The sequence below is a fragment of the Melanotaenia boesemani genome, chromosome 5 (genome assembly GCF_017639745.1).
Source record: "Melanotaenia boesemani isolate fMelBoe1 chromosome 5, fMelBoe1.pri, whole genome shotgun sequence".
NCBI lineage: Eukaryota > Metazoa > Chordata > Actinopteri > Atheriniformes > Melanotaeniidae > Melanotaenia > Melanotaenia boesemani.
In genome coordinates, this window is record NC_055686.1 from 2468981 (window position 1) to 2488310 (window position 19330).

Consider the following 19330-nt stretch of genomic DNA (forward strand, 5'->3'; position numbering starts at 1 on the left):
GGTGAAGATGGTCTGTTATTACCTTCCTTTCAATCCACGGTTCAAATTGCATCTTACCTACAGTTAGTTACATCCATTCCTTTCAATAAGCTTGATTAAGCTTGACCCCTGATAGTAACCTGATTACAGGTAACCAATCTCTCCTGGGGGAATTACATACACATCCTCGTCCGTTATTTTCCGGCATGAAAAACTGCTCTATTGATCTCGGTTGAGGTATTACCTGTAGTAGACTGCTATTTAGCAAAATAGACACAAAGCCACTGGCAACATAGCTGATATTAGTCCAGGCTACCTGTTTGACAAAAACATTACTTCAGCATTCAGTTGATTGGCTAATCATTACCATTCATGGAGCTAAGTAATGTATTAAAGTTCAGAGTGGAGAAGAAATAAACACTAGAACGTCAGGCAACTGGATTCTAACTTTGGAGCCACGCTAATGTAATTATGTACATACTTTTTTTTTAAATCAGTGCAAATAATTACCATATAACCTTTGCAGAGTGGAACAACTGTAGAGAGATGTGTGGACATCTGTAACATCTCAGTACTTTGTGCTTCACACCTTGGAGGAAGAAGGGTTTGTAGACCTCTCTCTAATGCTGTTCACCTCTTCTGAGTTGGGTACATTTCGTTCCACGTCTACAAGCAGACCTTCAAAACTTTGTGGAGACATGGAATTGTCATCCCTTGAGGACCGAGGGAAACCTGAGCCCTAATCAGCTATGGACAATCGGGAGGCTGCAAGTACCAGAGCAAGATCTGTCTGACAGGGGCCCAGAACGGCCCTCAGTGCAATTGTAATACTGACAAAATGATCTAATACTCAATAATAAACTTACAATGCATTGAGATCATGTATACTTAAGGTATAACTGTTCTTAGAGAGAACAGAGGGGTGGACAGTACGTCACCCAGTTCTTTCAGAGGCGAGGTGGTCAGTTAGTTCATCTGATGGAAAGTTGTGGAACATCAGCTTGTTGTCTCTTCTGAACTTTGTTCATATAAATTAGCTCACTTTGCTCCATATTAGCTCATATTTTACTGTTGTTTTAATCAAATAATCAAAGCAGGCAAATGATTAGCAAGCTGCTCTGCTAACAACAAAAATCAAGCATGTTCCAAACAGACACGAAAGCAGCCGAAGCAGATGCTGCCAGACTCCCCTCCCCACCGTACCTGAACACGTCCAGGTAGCCCCTGAGGAAGGAGGGGAGCAGCTGAGGGTTGAATTAATTGATTTTTGGGGGAGAAAAAACATGATATAATAGAAAAAAAATTATTCTGAATTATTAATAATAAAAAAAATTGTTTGTGTTCAGGGTCCAAAATTAACACTCGCCAGGCGCTAAATGTGAGTAAATGTTTTGTTTGGTGAGTAAATCTCAGAGGGCTATCCACCAAATGGTGAGTAAATGTTTGTACCAAAGTAGTCATGTTTTTCAGTCTTCTTTTAGGTGGATTTCTTCTTTATGTTCCTCTACTGTCTGTATGTATGAACAACGTGCACGTACACAAACATGCACTGACGCAAACACTGGCACGTAACACGAGAACGTGCTGCACTGTTTCAGTTCTGTTTACCGTTTAGCTCAGGCTAATGAAGGAGGTAAATATGTGGACATTTTTAGCAGGAGCCGACCAGCTTTCCAAAAGAAAGCTCGGTGGACTGGAGGATAAACCAGCAGAGCTTACAGTCCCAACCAGAAAGTTAGTGAAAAGTGATGGTTTTTCTGTCTGCTCGCTTCTAACGTACCGACTGTAGGCGGTAACAAACCTGCGCATGCCACGCTGTCAGCACAGCAGCACTCTGTTGGACGTGATGTTAGCCTGTTAGCTTAACTTAGCTGTTGTTGCAAATATCTTATAAGCATTTTGATTAATTTACTCATTTATTATTCATTTACTCATTTAAGCATTCTTATTCATTTATTCATTTACATTTTATCCTTAGATTTTAGTAGCATTAGGCTCTGCTTTTAATTAATAGAACTACAGCTTAATTGTCATCATTGCTTTGCAGGTTACAGATAGTGCATTCACATAAACTCATTAAAGGTTACTGAGTTCAATACTGAGAAAAGAGCTGAAAACTAGCGTCCTTGACAATGTTCTGGATGGCCAGTAGGGAATAAATCGTAAATATTGGTACATCTCTTTGCTTATCTATTCACTCCTAGCAGAACGGAATTTCCCAGTAACTCAGAAATCATTAAAAAAGAATAGCCTTTGTGTGAATACTGTGAGAAAAAAAATACAAGGGAGTCAGTAGAAAGGCAGAAAAAGATAGTGAAGCAGAGCATAGTATCTTTTTCCTTTCAGCTCTGACGCACCTCGGACGAAGGACCTGGAGGAATCAAATTCCCGGAAGAAGGAAGGACCACCTTGCAAAATACACATTCACATAAATGTGCACCACATGCACGCACATAGACACAATGCTTTGTATCAGTATAAATGAGGAGGATAATTTAGTTAGGCGGGTCTTTTGGCTGAACCGAAGGGTCCCGACACTTCGTGTATTAGTGGACCAGATGCTAAGCTAACAGGCCTCCTTCTCGAGAAGATATGTATTGTTTTCTTATTACTGGCTTAACAAAGAATTGTCAATTCTACTCAAACTCTGGTGTTTTTGCCTTCTTTTAAAATGTGGATTTTTGAACACTCTTCCTTCTGATGATTGATTTACAGGTGGTGAACAAATCTTTAAAGCCAACAAAGAAATATTTTAAAACTTCACTGTTTACAACCTGAAGGGTGACGACAGCTGCACGACGGGTGTGACATGAATTCGGAAGACTATGAACAGCTGTCAACCCATCAACTTATCAATATTTATAATAATGATACTTACCATTGTATTGATCTGTTATTAAGTTCATTATTATTATAAATCAGCTTTTCTGATTATTGATAAGCTATTTATATTCAATATTATTGATTTGTCATGAATCAGACCAATAAGCTTTAAATTTATATATTATAAATCTTTGTTCAGTTTATTTTTTTAAACAATAAAATAAAAAGCAAAAATCAGGGAGAATGATCCCACTAGGTGCGTTTCCATTACCCCTAGAATTGCGCAAAAGCTAAATATTGCAATAACAAACTGGTAATGGAAACATCTACATTTCAAAAAATTTTCAAATATCACTAAAGAGTTTTTATGCTCTTATGAGGTGGTTTTTCAGACGTGTTGATATAGAAGTATATTGCAAAAGTTTAATGGAAACACTTTTCTCGCATTTACGCTTCACCGGACGCGACGTAGTGGGTCATGTGACCAGTTCATTTCAAATAGAGATGGCGCTGTCCAAGTAGACACAGGAGGAGATGGAAATCTTTTTACAAATAATCAAAGAAAGTTTGGATACGACATAACATAGTATTAAGGAAAATAATGTGTGTAGAGGTATGTGTGTGTTAAATAATTTAATTATTTGGCTAGTAAAAAATATGTTTGACTGGTGGATTTTTTCATCTACCAGCCAACTTGGCCAGTGAGTCAAAAAGTTAATTTCAGACACTGTATTTATTTTAGAACGATTTAAATAGTTGAGAAAATGCCCAGCTATCTCTGTAATGTTGGGTTAGGTAAGGTCAGTAGTTTGGGACTCATCCTCCTGCTAGAGATAAATTAGACTTCATGTGTTGCTACATGAGGGAGACAATGACATGGAGGATTGGTAGTCAGATTAATTTCTCTTCACATTGTTGGTGAAATCACTGAAAGCACCTTTAAGTAAAACAAAATAGTGGGTGGCCACCAGAAATAAGGATTGTGATGTTATTACACATGACATTACATGATTGGAGATATTATATTAGAACAGCTGATAGAATAAAAAGCTGGACTTCAGGACTATGGAAGTAAATCTGTTCCACCAGATTTTGAATTTTATAAGCCCTTGAATTTCAAGCAGCAAAATTTTATCCAGCGAATTAACATATCTGAATTTTTTTTATTTTACTTAAATGCTTCAAATTTTTAATTGCTTATTTTCACCCCTATGCTTTCAGTGTTTTAAAATTCAGGAATCAACATTTGAAGATAAAAATTCAAATGGAAAAAAAAATCAGATTCCCCTAATTCAAAAGGCCAAATTCAGTTGTTTATTTTTACTACAATTTTTTCAGTGTTTGAAATGTCGAGTCAAAATTCGAAGATAAAAAATTCAAAGAAAAAAAATTCAGACTGCCAAATTCAATAGGCCAAATTCGGTGGTTAAAATTCGCTGTCAGAAAATCAGTTTTAACACGCGGGCCACTGGGATAACTAGTCAATCCAGGATAACATCGAACCGGCATTCAGCCAATCATTTCACGCTCCATCAGTCACCTGACACGGACACTTTGGTCAGCGGTTGACTTGGCTCAAGCAGCCAAAGATGGCAACACATCTGGGCGATACTTCCTCGGTGAGTATTTAACTTTTAAACGTCATGATGTGTCGGTTTTGGTAGATTAAAAATATAGCCAATACCTAACACAGTTCTCTTTAACATAGCGTAATAGCTGGTAACTTTTAAATATGTGGCGTTCAGCCATCAAAACTTTGTTAGCTAGTTTGCTAGCAAAGCTAACGTCATGCGACCAATCATGGACAGACATTTTCTATCTCCTTATAGTACACGATTTACGAAATGAATAACACCTACACAGTTTTTCATTTGAGAACTATTTGTAATTTGACACAGGTTTAAAAAATCGAACACCAACACATTAAAAAATGTTCTATTACAGCTGTTTGTAATGTTCCACTTTTTGTTGTTTGTCCATATGCATTGGACAGTATGCAGGCTGACAATTTTAACAAATTGTTAAGAAAATAAGGGTAACAGATCAACTTGGTCTGCTCATAAGTGAGTTCTTCTAAATACAGCTGGCAGTTGGCACAGCTAATGTCAAAAACTGTTTGTTCTCACATATCGCTGCTGTCAGGCAAAAACCTCCTATGTCCAAAATTCGTGATTTTTGTTTTCCTTCATAAATCACTACTATTGGTCACCCTTTATGTCTGTCTGTTGTTTTACTAATATTTAACCAAAGATATAGGATTAAAACACAATACAAAGTTTGATGACATTATGTCCAGTTATTACAAAACCATACAGTTTTTTCATTTTTTGAAAAATGACAGTTTTGGAGATAGAAAGTTTGCGCCCGACAGCAGCGATATGTAATATTTATGTCTGTGTGTGTATTTTTGTAGTTTATATTATTGATAACTTTATGTAATCAGATAAGTTGAGAAAAATTCTGTTGGTATATAATACATTGATCTCTTTCTCTCTTTTGTTCTCCCTCGATCCCTCCAGCAACTTCTTCTAAATCATATTTTTGAAAGGCTTCACTCCCATTTGAAACATGCTCTTGAACGCACGCCTATAGATTTGGACTTTTTAGACTTCATTTGTACTCAAGAACTTGTATTTTTAAATGCTTTGTCCAGCCAAGTAACTGTTTGTCCAGCTATTGTAGAGGAACTTACACATCTGCACAAACTTATTAGTTTAGAAAAAGATGGAAGGAATAAATGTATTGCTGTTGTGCAGTTTGAGCAAGGACCAGCTGGGCGACAACGAATGGCACTGTCCCCAGACTACCTTTGCAGCCTCTTGGAACTTAATCTATCTGTCATGTGTATAGCCAAACTTGTGGGTATGTCCAGAAGCACAGTATACCGACGTATGAGTGAGTCAGATATTTCAGTGAAAGCACTATACAGCACCATGTCAGATGAAGAGTTGGACGATTGTGTCAGAGAAATCAAATCCAGACAGCCTCATTCTGGATATTGAATGACGAAGGCTCTTCTGCAAGCCAAAGGACTGAGAGTGCAGTACAACAGAGTCAGAGCTTCTATGCACCGTGTGGACACCACTGGTGTCATTTCACGTATGGTCCATTTAGGATGCATTGCACGACGGACTTACTCTGTCCCAGGCCCCCTGTCTTTGATGCACATAGATACCAACCATAAACTAATTCGTATGTTATTTCTCAATCATAACTTTTTGACCATGTGCTAGTGAATCTTTTTTATTTAGTGGTTAACATGTTTGCTTTTTTCTTACTTTAAGTTACAACATTGTCATTTTTGGTGGCATCGATGGTTTTTCCCACAAGGTAAGCACAGGTGTCAATGCAAATGCACAAATGCTTAGATATTGATTTGTCTCAGTGCTGTTATCGTCCTTTAGATAATGTATCTTGGTGCAGCTTCCAATAACCTGGCAGCCACTACACTAGCTTTCTTCCAAGAGGCTGTTGAGAAGTTTGGTTTTCCTCTGAGGTAATTTTTTTTTCTTCCCCAATTTTACATTGATTTATTTATTTTTTTTAATCCATCATCTCATATAACATATATAATCTTTGAATGTGTTTATTTTAGGGTATGTGGTGATCACGGGGTGGAAAACGTACAGGTTGCACGACTCATGTTTACAGTCCGTGGCACTGGACGAAGCAGCTTTATTTCTGGAAAGAGCGTTCATAACCAACGGTTTGTTTGGTAGAATTGATACTTGACAGTGGTGGTTTGTGAGAACACTAACAGGAAAACTGCATTGCTTGGGTAAATTACATCATCATTTGAATTTGATTATAGCACACATTCATACATAACATTGTCTACAGCCCAACTAAAAGATTCTATGAGTTTAAAATTTTAACTCTTCAGTGGCCAATCCATATGTAAAAATGTTTTATACTCTACCCACCCTGAATAATCTGAGCTTGGGGAACTCGGCCAGGCTGTGTATTAATTCTTGTTATCCTGCTAGTATGTCAACTGTTTTGTGAGGTGAAATGATGCACTTTGTATATTAAAAGTTTTAATTAAAAACATAATTCCTGCAAGTACATACAAAAAATGGTATTCAAAGGCATACGTTTACCATTTAATGAATTGTTAATTTTACAATACCTCAGGATTGAGCGGCTGTGGAGAGACCTGTGGGTTGCTGTAACAAGCATCTACTATGATGTTCTCCACTACCTTGAGGAAGAAGACTTCCTCAGCATTTCAAATGTTGAACACCTCTTCTGCTGCCACTATGTGTTCTTGCCGCGTCTGCAGGATGACCTGGATACGTTCTGCAGTGGAAGAACAGAAAGCAACATGACCCCTAACCAGCTGTGGGTGCTGGGTCGTACACATTATCCAATTCCTGGACCAGATGACATGGAGGTATATGCAAATATATACTGTAGAATAGGTGATGTTGGTTTCTTTGTTCTTTAATTTCTTTTGTTGTTCATATATATATTTCTAGGGTATGGAGATTCCACATATTGAGTGGGAAGAGAGTGGACTTTCTCATCAGGACCATTCAGACATCATTGTTCCTAACATGGACTGCCCACTGACAGAAGAACAAACGGCAGCCTTAAAAGGTGCAGTTAATCCAAGAGCTGCATCCCAGTCTTTTGGCTGTGACATTTACATGGCGGCTGTTCAGTTTTGTCAACAGTGTTTTTCCTGAGTGAAAAAGTCTCATTTGAGAATCTGAAAGACTTTTTTTTTGTCTTACACTAAGATGTTTGGGAAAAGATACTTGCCAGTCTCTTCTTAAGAAGGCAGTGAGGAAACTTGCACTGTTTAAAAAATGGTTCCAAAGAAGACTTTGAAGTCACAAACAAGTGAATGAAACTAGAATATCAATATTAAATGTTTATATAAAAACACTATTCAAAAAGTTAATAAAATTTGCCTTTTTTTCCCAGACAACCTTTACAGATAAACTTAATTTTACCATTTCTAAACTTTCTAAAAGCACATGTACAACTGTTCAGTGTATTAATTCTAGATTGTTCTCTAGCAAGATGATTAACCTAAAAAAAAATCAGTGTCTGAAATATATTGTATCTAAACAGTCCTCTTCACATTTAGATATCAGACACAAGACCACACAAAAAACTTATGACTAGTTATGTTGTGGAATACCTACCACTGTTAAGATTTTGTTTCAGTAAATAGTTTGAGATGTAGGCATTATCATGCAATCCTGCTTAAACGTTCTACAAGCATAAACATCAGTACAGCATAAACTTTATTTATATATATTTTCTGTAAATTCAACCTGAAAGTTGAATATCCCAACTGTTGAGTAGTGTAATTCCAGGTAAATAGGGAAAAGTTAGCAACAATGTGATTAAGTGATGGCTTTTAAAATTTTGTTTTGTAACCTGGAAATAGTTTTACACCCTTGAAATGTCACTCTTAACACATTTTGCAGTAATTATTCTGTCACTGGTTTAAATTTATTCAGCCTACAAGACTTTCATGTGAAAGCTAATGTGGTCAAACTTTGTTTAGAATATGCATTTTTACTATTGCAGTTAAACTATGACAATACTGACAAAATAAAAGCAGTTCATTAACATACTTCTGTATCTGTGGTTTATTTCAGAAAAGATAAATCAAATCAAATAAAACATTTTGCACACATTTTTTAGAAGTTGAAGTTCAGGATTTAACATTCAAAAGTAATTTCCCACATTTTTTGACACTATAGTTCAGTGAGATTCACTTAACTCCAGTTTGTATTTTCTTATTGCATACTGTAAGCAAACATTGTAAAACAGTATGTTAAACATGCATTCTTATTCAGTTTTACATTAGACAAAGTAAGGGTTATGAACTAGTTTTACTTGGCTTTTTAAATATGAATGCTACTTTTAAAGTTGTAGTTCACGTCATAGAACATTTTAAACTCAATCTACTTGAAAGAACTGTTTAACAAATAACACCATAGTTAACAATATGCTACTCCAGAATTCTTAATGCCAACAATCTTTTTGGGAAAACAGAGAACGAAAAAAATTTTGAGCTCACACAAGACCAATCCTGTACTGCAAGTGCTGATACAGGCAAGGATATCACTCTTAAAAGACATGTAATCCTTGTAGTGTCCAGGAATTCGCAAGGTCTCGTAGCAGGTGGAGGCTGTAGGATATCTACCTTTGACTATCTCCACACAAAGAGTTGTTGGAAGAATCGCCCATCCGGTCCAGAATTTGACCAGGTTCATCAGATCTGTTGTTGTTCCTGTAAGGAACAATAATGCAGAGTAAATGGACAACACCAAAACAATAGCATTACATTTCAATTTACTAGTCAAAAAAAAAAAAACCAAAAAAAAACAATAGCTGTAACACAGAGGTTTAAGGCTAGTTTTGCCAAGCATGTACTTTATTCATTGTAATACCACTTATTGAATTCAAGTAATCATGTTAAGCTATTCTACCCACTAGCAAGATTTATATAGATATTTGCCAGATAAATACAATTTCAATAGCACTTTGGCACATAAATAGTAAACTTACCATTTGTAATGAACTCTCGAAGATACCCTGAGATGCGGCATTTGGTTTCACCTGACCAATCATCATCTTCATCATCCTCCTCTGCTGGCGAAGTGATGCGTTGAAGAAATACCTGAATTGTGATAAAAGATGGTTAGAAATTTTAACATAAGCATACTTTTTTTTTATCACTTCTGCCTCCATAGTTCCTTGTCAACCACAACCTTTACTCTGGAAATGTTGGAATGGAAAAAAAACAAAACATCTTGAGGTTTTAAAAAAAGAAGTACCTCAGGACAAATGCTGCCTATTCCCTCACGTGGAAAAGCAAGCCTACCGTGTCAGGTCGCTTGGTAAGCACTGTCCACAATGGGGGTTTCTTTAAGACCTCGTCTCAGCTGCTTAACCTGTCTTGTGACACGCCCAAATGACCTATAAATAAAGGGTAAGGTAAAAAAAAAGAGAAAAAGTATAACATATGTACTACATTCTGCAAATACTAGAATACTAACCAGTAAAACTTATATTTTAAACAAATGTATTATGTTTACTTAACAGGGAATGAAGGTGTCTATAAACTGAAGGTCCCAAAAGAATAAGTTTATATGTAGTTATGTGCTTAGTTTTATGTCGACACATTTTCATTTACCTCTTGCAGAAGAGTTACAAAAAGTCCAATAGTTTAGTGTTCAAACCAAAAGAGAAGACAATATACCAAGACATCTCTTATAATTAAATTTCATTATTTAGCTAACAAAAATCTTTCACTCACAGCGTGGATCAATAGCTTCTCAAAAAGCCATTTTTCGATTATTCTCAGTCAGGGAAGGGAGGTCCCAGGCATAAGCCAAGTCCTGGACACTCGTTCTTTCAGCATCAGAGAGTTTGCTTCCCGTTTCAAGCTAAAAACGAAAAGCAATGTCAGATTTTGTGCTGCACATGTAAAAATACAAAAAAAATGTAGTCCAGTGAGTAGCTATAAAATAAGAGGATGCCTCAAAGAGCATAAAAATATTATGCAAGAAATGAAGTTCAAAATAACATACAAGCTTGATTGTCTCTCTAATGTCCAGGTCTGGGCAGTCCTCTAGTGTAACTGTTACAGTTTCAGGGGCTCCCACCAAGCAGGACATGAAGAACAGCAGGGCTGAGTCCAGACAAGCAAGGTCCTCCATGAAGAAGGAGTGGCCAACCATTCTGCCTGCCCACAAGGAACATATCACTCTCCACAAGAAAGTGAGAGGCTGAGGGAACTAAATGGCCAGGCTCTCCTTCAAAAAGCCGTGTAACATTGGAGTTTCCTGTTCAAGACATTAACAAAATTTTTTTTAGACATGTGAGATGTTATATACAGTACTATTCAAACTTTTGGCTGCACATTAAACTGAATAATGTTTCAGTAATTGGGGAAGGGGACATAATGTACTGTACCTACCAAAACTGATACAAAACCCAGACTTCAGCTTTTCCATACATGTTGAAATGAAAAAGCGAGTGACTCCCTCTCCAATAGCAGTATCCCCTATAATTCAATATTAAGGTTTGACAAATTTAAATATCATTAATATATGTAGTCCTGTAGTCTAGTGGCTATAAACTAATTAAATCTACCTTCAAGTCTGCAATTCAGGGGACGTGCCCATTCCACATTAGGCCCCTTGTAGAAAGAAATAAGTGCCAGATCCTGTTCAGCAGGACTCTTTCTCATGTCCATGCTTAGAAGTAATGGACTTTCCATTTCATGAATATGGAGAAAATAAGCTGTGCAGGTAGATATAGCCTTAATAGGGTCACTGATAGTTAGCCAGCCTTTAAAAACAAAAATTGGTTGGATTACAGGAAGCGGTGGTTGATTTAAATCACATCAACCATCAAGCCTTACTTTAAACGTGTATAAACATTACTGGCAAATTAAATTACTTCACACAATGTATATGTACAACAATATATTCTATAGAGCCATGGTTCTCATACTTGGATGTAAATATTGCTGGTGGTACAAATGTTGTCTGTAGCAATATACAGAAAATGCTTTGATCGTTCAACTAAGTGCTGTTAATCAGTTAAATGTGTCATTTGTAGTAACCTGAAAGCCTGCCAAAGATATTGTTGGCTCACAGTTTTTATTCTACGTGTTGTTGTTGACTATGTGTGGGCTGATAGCTATCGCAGGGGTCCTGCAGGTTCTCCATTTTTTCCCCTCCTTCAACACACCTGCTGCAAATTAAATGGATCAACACCCTATGAAGTTCTGCCACAAACAGCTCATTTATTTGAAACCAGGTGTGCTGGAGCAGGAAAATATCTAAAAACCAGCAGGACGGCAGCTCTCAAGGACCAAATTTGGACAACCTATTATAAGGTATTGGCCCACACATACACAGTAAATAAGAACATGTAGAATAAAAGTTGGAGCCGGATACCCCTGCCTTATAGTAACTGTCTTGTCATTTCAATTACCATTGTGTTAACCTGGAAAGAGAATATTTTCTTAGACAGTATGTGGTGTGAAATGTTTGGCAACCACTGGTACAGGTCAACAGTAAGATATGAGACTATATTTCCCTACCTTCCACAACTGCTAATCCTAAGCTTCACCTACCATCACTGACTGCTGGAGAAGCTCCAGATGGTCCTGGCATTTGCTGCTTGCTCCTCCTCACTGACAGTACCTTCATGCATTCCCTCATTTCCTGCAATACTCACATCAATACTTTGTGTTACTCTTCAGATACATACTGTAGTCTTAACAATGAGTGAAAAATGTTCAAAAGTAAAAAGAGTAATGAATACCCTTCTCCACATGAGGAAGCATGAACCTCAATTAAGTCAGTGGAAAACATTTTGTGCAGACAGGACATTGTTGCAATGCTGTAGAGGAATAAAAAGGTTAAAAGAAAGAAGTGTTCTTTCAAGCAACAGCTTCTAGATTTAATATAATGTGGCTTACAAACGCTTACAGACAATACTTACATTCTTTCATCACTGGTTTATTGAAATCCACACTTGCGAGGTTATTGTCACAGCCATCAATGACAGTACAAGACTTGATGTGTTCTGTGAGCAGTTGAAGAGGAAACTGCTACAATTATGACAAGTGGCATTTGGCATGTTTACTGAATGCTTCATTCGTTACTTGTAGAGGATCTGTACTGAGCTCTTCTTGGATTGGGGCTATGAACAGAGTTTTACTCCCACCCTTGTTTGCACATTTTAAGATCCTCCCAGTGTAGCCGGCATCATCAGGAGCCACTAAAGAGAGTTTCCGGCTCCCCCATCCACCTGTAGAAGACATTGCAGGGGAAGATTAGGTTACAAAAATGTAATAATCGATTAGGTATACCTTAGTACTTTTAACTAAATGAAAGCAACTTTACTTTTAGTATGACTTCTGTACAAAACAAGGTGTCATATACATCAGTCTTAAGGGCATAACAGATATAACTGATTACATTACAGTCATTTAGCTGACACTTTTATCCAAAGCGACTTACAGTGGTTAGGCAGTAGTGTTAAGGGTCTTGCCTAAGGACCCAACTGGAAGGTGTTATTATTTGTCCACTATGGGGTTCGAACCCTTGGAGACTAATGCTCTATGAACAGAGCTAACTAGCCGTCATTATACTTCAAGTATAATTACAAATCTGATAAGTATAATATTACAAATTAACAATAAATATTTTCAAAAGTTTCTAAAATTCATCAATATACATCACTGAGAGCAAACTGAAACTTTATAGTTACCACCTCCAGACTTATACAGCAGCCAACCACCTGTAACGGTCCCCAGTTTGGAAACAAAACCTTGAGAGCATCACATAGCTGTAAACAAGTAAATAAATGAATGAATTTCAAATTGAACATAGAAAGAAACAAAAAAAAAACAAAACTATAACTATACGTATGTTATTACCTCTTCATGTGTTGTACTTTCATCTAGATGAGCAGTCCTACGGCCCAACCCTGCCTGCATGTGGACTATCTGCTCCTCCTCTTTTGGAGTTTTCTCACACTGCTTTGGCAGCAAATAAAAGGCCACTTCCAACGGTTTGATTTTCTTTGCGGGGACTGAATTTGCTGCAGGAAAGCGTCGCTTTCCTCTGCCGTTGGAAAACATACCTGGAAAGGATCTGTTGAAAATGAAAGTGGAAAGATGTATATTACATAACCCAGATATTTTTTATATTACTATTTAAAAACAACACTATTATGAGAAGTCTATTTAAAACTGACATGATGCAGATGAGCAAAGAAAACTTACAGAAAACACTCTGAATCAGTCAAATGCCTGGACACATCTACTCATCCAATGTGAAAGAGTATAGTGTCCAGACTTTTTACTGGTACTTTATATGTAATAATAATTTAGAACACAAAACTATTGAGTTGTACAATAATGCGATTGTGGTTAGTACTACCACCACTCAGCAGAAAACTTCCTGATTTTCACCTCTGCTGGGATTATTAAGTGTGCAGTTTGAATGTTCTCTCCTTGTACTACGACTTCCTCCCATCATCCCAAAAAATGCATGTTACATTAACTGGTGGTTCAAAACTGACCCTTGGAGTGACAATGAATGTGAGTGATTAATTGTCTAATTTGCCCTGTGTTGTTCTGCAATGGGTTTGGAGAACAGGATGTAACCAGTCACCTGATAAGAGAAGATGCCCCACTCCCTCACAACCCTAAATTGGACTATGTGGGTAGAGAAGATGTAAGTGAAAAAATTAATATAGTAAACAAATTTCACATTACCCTAAAGTGAAACCCCTGAAGTGAATGATGTTCTGTTCCTCGCAGGGCTGAGCAATATGGCCTACAACTGATATCCCAATATTTTTTTTGGACATATATATATAAATATATATATATATATATATATATAATTTTAAAACTCACCTTGTCATTTCCATCTGAAGAGATGGTCTTGCAGAACGATTGACTGAACTGTCATTGTGGCTGTTCTGCCTCTGTTCTGTACAGAATACAAGCATATTAATTAGTCACATATGGCTTGGCCTTTAATTCAGAATAAGTAATTAACTTAGACTTCAGATTAATACTTAACCCTGTAGTGTGATTAGTGACATCACTATTAGCTGTGCCCCGCTGTCTTTCAGCCGATGTTAGTAAGTGCAGTAAGCGCCGGGCTGACTGTACAATATCAGCCTGATTAACCTCCTATCCAAAATACACATCAAAACAACAAAATACAGAATTTTAAAAATAAATATAAGATTAAAATAAATGTGTAGGTGTTATTCATTTCGTAAATCGTGTACTATAAGGAGATAGAAAATGTCTGTCCATGATTGGTCGCATGACGTTAGCTTTGCTAGCAAAACTAGCTAACAAAGTTTTGATGGCTGAACGCCACATATTTAAAAGTTACCAGCTATTACGCTATGTTAAAGAGAACTGTGTTAGGTATTGGCTATATTTTTAATCTACCAAAACCGACACATCATGACGTTTAAAAGTTAAATACTCACCGAGGAAGTATCGCCCAGATGTGTTGCCATCTTTGGCTGCTTGAGCCAAGTCAACCGCTGACCAAAGTGTCCGTGTCAGGTGACTGATGGAGCGTGAAATGATTGGCTGAATGCCGGTTCGATGTTATCTGGATTGACTAGTTATCCCAGTGCCCGCGTGTTAAAACTGATTTTCTGACAGCGAATTTTAACCACCGAATTTGGCCTATTGAATTTGGCAGTCTGAATTTTTTTTTCTTTGAATTTTTTTATCTTCGAATTTTGACTCGACATTTCAAACACTGAAAAAATTGTAGTAAAAATAAACAACTGAATTTGGCCTTTTGAATTAGGGGAATCCGATTTTTTTTTTCCATTTGAATTTTTATCTTCAAATGTTGATTCCTGAATTTTAAAACACTAAAAGCATAGGGGTGAAAATAAGCAATTAAAAATTTTAAGCATTTAAGATTTACTTCCATACAGGACTTGATAAGTGATTTTCCAGGGAAAAAGCTCCACGTTGGGCTCTTGGTAAAAATGGCTGAGCAAGGTCAGTGATGGTGAATGAGATTGCAAAAGCATGACTCAGCAATAGTGCACCTTTTACCACTCCTTGATATCTTATTACACAAAGTTCTACCTTTTAAAATGTGGTTATTTAATTTAAAGACACTCCCAGCCGGTGTTTGCCTTTTAATCTCCACAGTGGTTTGCTTGTGACCGTTTTACATTTAGTTCGTATAATACAATAAACCATGTGAGGTCCTGCTTATTTTTGTTTATGAACCTACCTCATTTATTTTACCATTTGCTTCTGATTTTATTTATTATTTGTTTATTTATTAATTTTTGTTGCCTCTTGTTCAGTGATAATGTTCAATAATAACGCTCACAATCTAGTAAATCATAAAAAACGAGCGGGCCATTTTGTTTTTGATGGTGTTTTACCTGAGGTTGGATTGTTTCTCCACAGATTATAAATGCATTTCATTTTCATGAAAGAGGTTATTTTGTATTTAAGTTTTTGTATTTTAAGTAATTGACCTTGAGATAATTAATTGTTTAAGTTTTAAAAAGAGAATGGGCTTTTAAATTTGTCTTTAACTGGTTCAGGTCCTATTTAGAAGGCCGGAGTTATTTTATTACGATCGGGCAGCTATGAATCTGAGCGTAGTGGCCATGACTTGTGGAGTCCCCCAGGGGTCAGTCCTTGGACCTCTTCTGTTCAACTTGTATATGCTCCCTCTGGGTCAAATATTACAGAACTATAGCATTAATTATCAAAGTTATGCAGATGATACACAACTTTATGTGTCTCTGTCAACAGATGACTGCAGTCCAATAGACTTAGTGTTTCAGTGTCTGGAGCAAATAAACACCTGGATGAAGGAGAATTTCCTACAATTAAATGAAGATAAAACTGAGATTATTCTGTTTGGTAGCAAAGAGAGAGGGTCAGCATTGGCAAACACCTGGAGACTCTGGCTTTTTAAAATTACCAACCAAGTTCGTAACCTGGGAGTGTTGATAGACTCAGATTTGACTTTCAGCAGCCACATCAAAGCTTCACTTAGAAGCTTTTACCAGCTCAGAAACATCAACAGAATTAAAAGTCTAGTCTCCCAGGAAAGACCAGGAGAAACTCATCCATGCATTCATCTCCAGTAGGCTGGATTACTGTAATGGTCTTTTAACAGGACTTCCTAAAAAGAGCATTAAACAATCTGCAGCTCATCCAGAACGCTGCTGCTAGAGTTTTAACCAGGACTAAGAGATCTGAACACATCACACCAGTTTTTAAATCTTTACACTGGCTTCCAGTCAGTCACAGAATAGATTTTAAAACCCTTCTGCTTGTTTACAAATCCCAGAATGGTTTAGGCCCAGAATACATCTGTGATATGTTCAGAGATATAAACCTAGCAGAGCTCTTAGATCCAAAGACACTGGTCAACTAGTCCAGACCAGAGTCCAGACCAGAGTCCAGACTAAACATGGAGAAGCAGCATTTAGCTGTTATGCTGCAAACAAGTGAACAAACTGCCAGTGGAGATTAAACTTTCACCAATGTAGACATTTTTAAATCCAGGTTAAAAACATTTTTCTCATGCAGTCATCTATACATGAAACCTGCAGTGTTGACCTTTTAAATTTATCTTGCTTTATATCATTTTAATGTAATTTATGATTTTATCATGATTCTTGCTATGTCTTTGCTTTACTTTACTATTTCTAACATATCTGTAAATGTTTTTAATGTTTATATGCAAAGCACTTGTCCTGTACATGAAATGTGCTGTACAAATAAACTGCCTTGCCTAAATATGAAGTATCCATCTTGCAGCAAATAATTGAATCTAAATTAACTTCATTGTATTTTTAGTGCTTCTCCTACCAAGGTGCCTCACTGTCATGTTTTGCTTTTCACCAGATATATGTATAATGGTCAAAATATCATTAAAATAGCTAATGTTATGTTTTACAGTTTCAAATTTTCCAGAGAGAGAGGCCCACTTCATGTTTCTTTTTCATGGGCCCAAATATCTCTGCATAGCGTCCGCTACCAGGAACAAATCATACATGATTCCCTGGGAAGTAGAAGTTCTCACAAACATGGGATTTTAACAACAGATTAGGATCTTAAAGCTCTGGTTTCTCCTTCAGATTGTCGCTAGCCATAATGTCCGCTAACCAGAGGCTAAGCTGCACTGAATAGGGATACATAAAGCGTTACACCCCTCCATGGTGTCTTTATTACTCATTTACACATAACCTATCATGGACCTGTCTGAGGAGCATAATAACCAACCATCAGGCATTTGCCATGTCAACAATGAAAAAAGCTAAAAAGCTTGACTTTTTCCATTTAAATTCACGGCTCTTATGTACGATTGCAAGAACTATAAGCCACCACCAGCTGGCATAACACTAAATTCTGGTTGAAAATCAAGTTGAACTTCCAACTCCACTTTATTTATAAAGCACTCTTAAACAAAACAGTTGACCAAAGTGCTTCACACCAAAATAAAACAGAACAGTAAAAAGTGTCAGTGTTCAGCAAACTGGACCACAATAATTGTCAGAACTGATGATTGGGTGATAAAAAGGTTTTCATTGTAAAGATGAGTATATCCAGGGGAGCCCAGTCTGGTCTCACAGTCTGCTAGTCTGAGAGGGTAAGAGAACCAATGTGAGATTAAGCGTGATCAGGCAGGAATGTGTAAGATAATAGCTCACATACCAGCAGAGGGAATGGAAGCCAGCCGGGAGGTTTTCAGGAACCGAGATGGCTGCAGTGGGGCTCCGCTGGGGCTGTGGAGACTGCTGAACCAAAACAGAGTTAGTTGGGTCTGATACTGACAAGAGCTGAGATTTCCACACTGGATAAATCCTATGGAAAGATCCAGGTAAATCCTCCAGATGTTCCAGAAGGGAGAGAGACAGGTTTTGTCATCCAAATCCAAGTCCAATATCCAACAAACAGTCCAAGGGTCAGAGTACCAGCAGAATCCAAACAACAGACAAACAGAGTTACCAGACAGGGGACAGGCAGAATCAGGATATTCAGGTCAAAAACAGGTCAGGGCTGGAAACATGCAGCGTAAAACCGGGACGATCTGGCAGGGAAAGGTTGTCACACACACGTATATAAAGAGCACAGCGCAGTCGGAGCGCATCAGCAATCAGAGTACAGCTGGAGGGCGGATGCCTTCAGGGACGGCTGGGAAATCCTGACCCCAGCTAACCACCATGACTAAAAAGTTTAAAAACAAATGATCAGCCAATGAAACTGTCTATATATTTTAACAAAAAAGTTTTAAAAGAAAATTACATAAACCAACATCTCAACCAGTGTTAAAAGTCAAAGAGAAAAGATGAGTTTTAAGCTGTGATTTGAAAACACAGACTCTCCAGACTAACTTTTTTTAGGAGGACCACAGGGTCCCTAACTTAAATCTTTAGGAGCGCAAGCAGAAAATTTAGGGTCGCACACTGAAATCACCTTGCATAGCAAAACTTCACATTTCCTCTCATTTTCAATGTATTGGTGATAAATATTTGAACAATAAATTCAGAAATTACAGTGTTTATAATCCATATTTTTTCATCCTGCAGTTGACAAAAAAAAATCTTACTAGTCGCACTAATACAAAACAAGTAGACATAGAACTTGTCAAATCAGAACGTAACTTTGTCCCATCATCCCCCACAGGACCTGGTACGACTGGTCCATGTAGTTCCTGGTAATAAACAGCTTCAGGATCTGATGCTCCTCCAGACGCTGTTCCTACTCCTCAGTAAGAACAGCTGCTATTGGCTGAACTAGAAGTCGCTAATTAGCATCATCAGCCTGGTACATATAGTTGTAACGGATGCTGCTATAAAGAGGGATGTAGAGGGAAAGACAAGAATGGATGAAAAGACAACCTAACAATGTTTAGAACAGCTAAATAAATAAATAAAGGAAATAACATTATAATTCTGTCACTATTTTCTTTCATTTTTAGTTAAAATGTTTAAGTGTATTTAGTTTTTTAATTAG

The 19330-nt window shown here is 37.1% G+C and overlaps 2 protein-coding genes and 1 long non-coding RNA gene across 4 annotated transcripts in view; 2 read left to right on the forward strand and 1 right to left on the reverse strand.

Moving 5' to 3' along the window:
* Positions 1 to 19330, forward strand: part of LOC121640417 — a 1195287-nt gene that overhangs the window by 992739 nt on the left and 183218 nt on the right. The window lies entirely within an intron of this gene.
* The window catches only part of LOC121640516 (coxsackievirus and adenovirus receptor homolog), a 187897-nt gene that overhangs the window by 18766 nt on the left and 149801 nt on the right, over positions 1 to 19330 (forward strand). The window lies entirely within an intron of this gene.
* Positions 10518 to 11985, reverse strand: LOC121640590. Of its 2 annotated transcripts, none has more exons than XR_006010526.1 (3): positions 11915 to 11985; positions 10748 to 10834; positions 10518 to 10613 (listed from the first exon to the last, which is right to left on the reverse strand). It is a non-coding gene; the product is annotated as an uncharacterized LOC121640590 (long non-coding RNA). The 2 variants fall into 2 exon arrangements; XR_006010525.1 differs by lacking the exon at positions 11915 to 11985 and adding an exon at positions 10924 to 11046.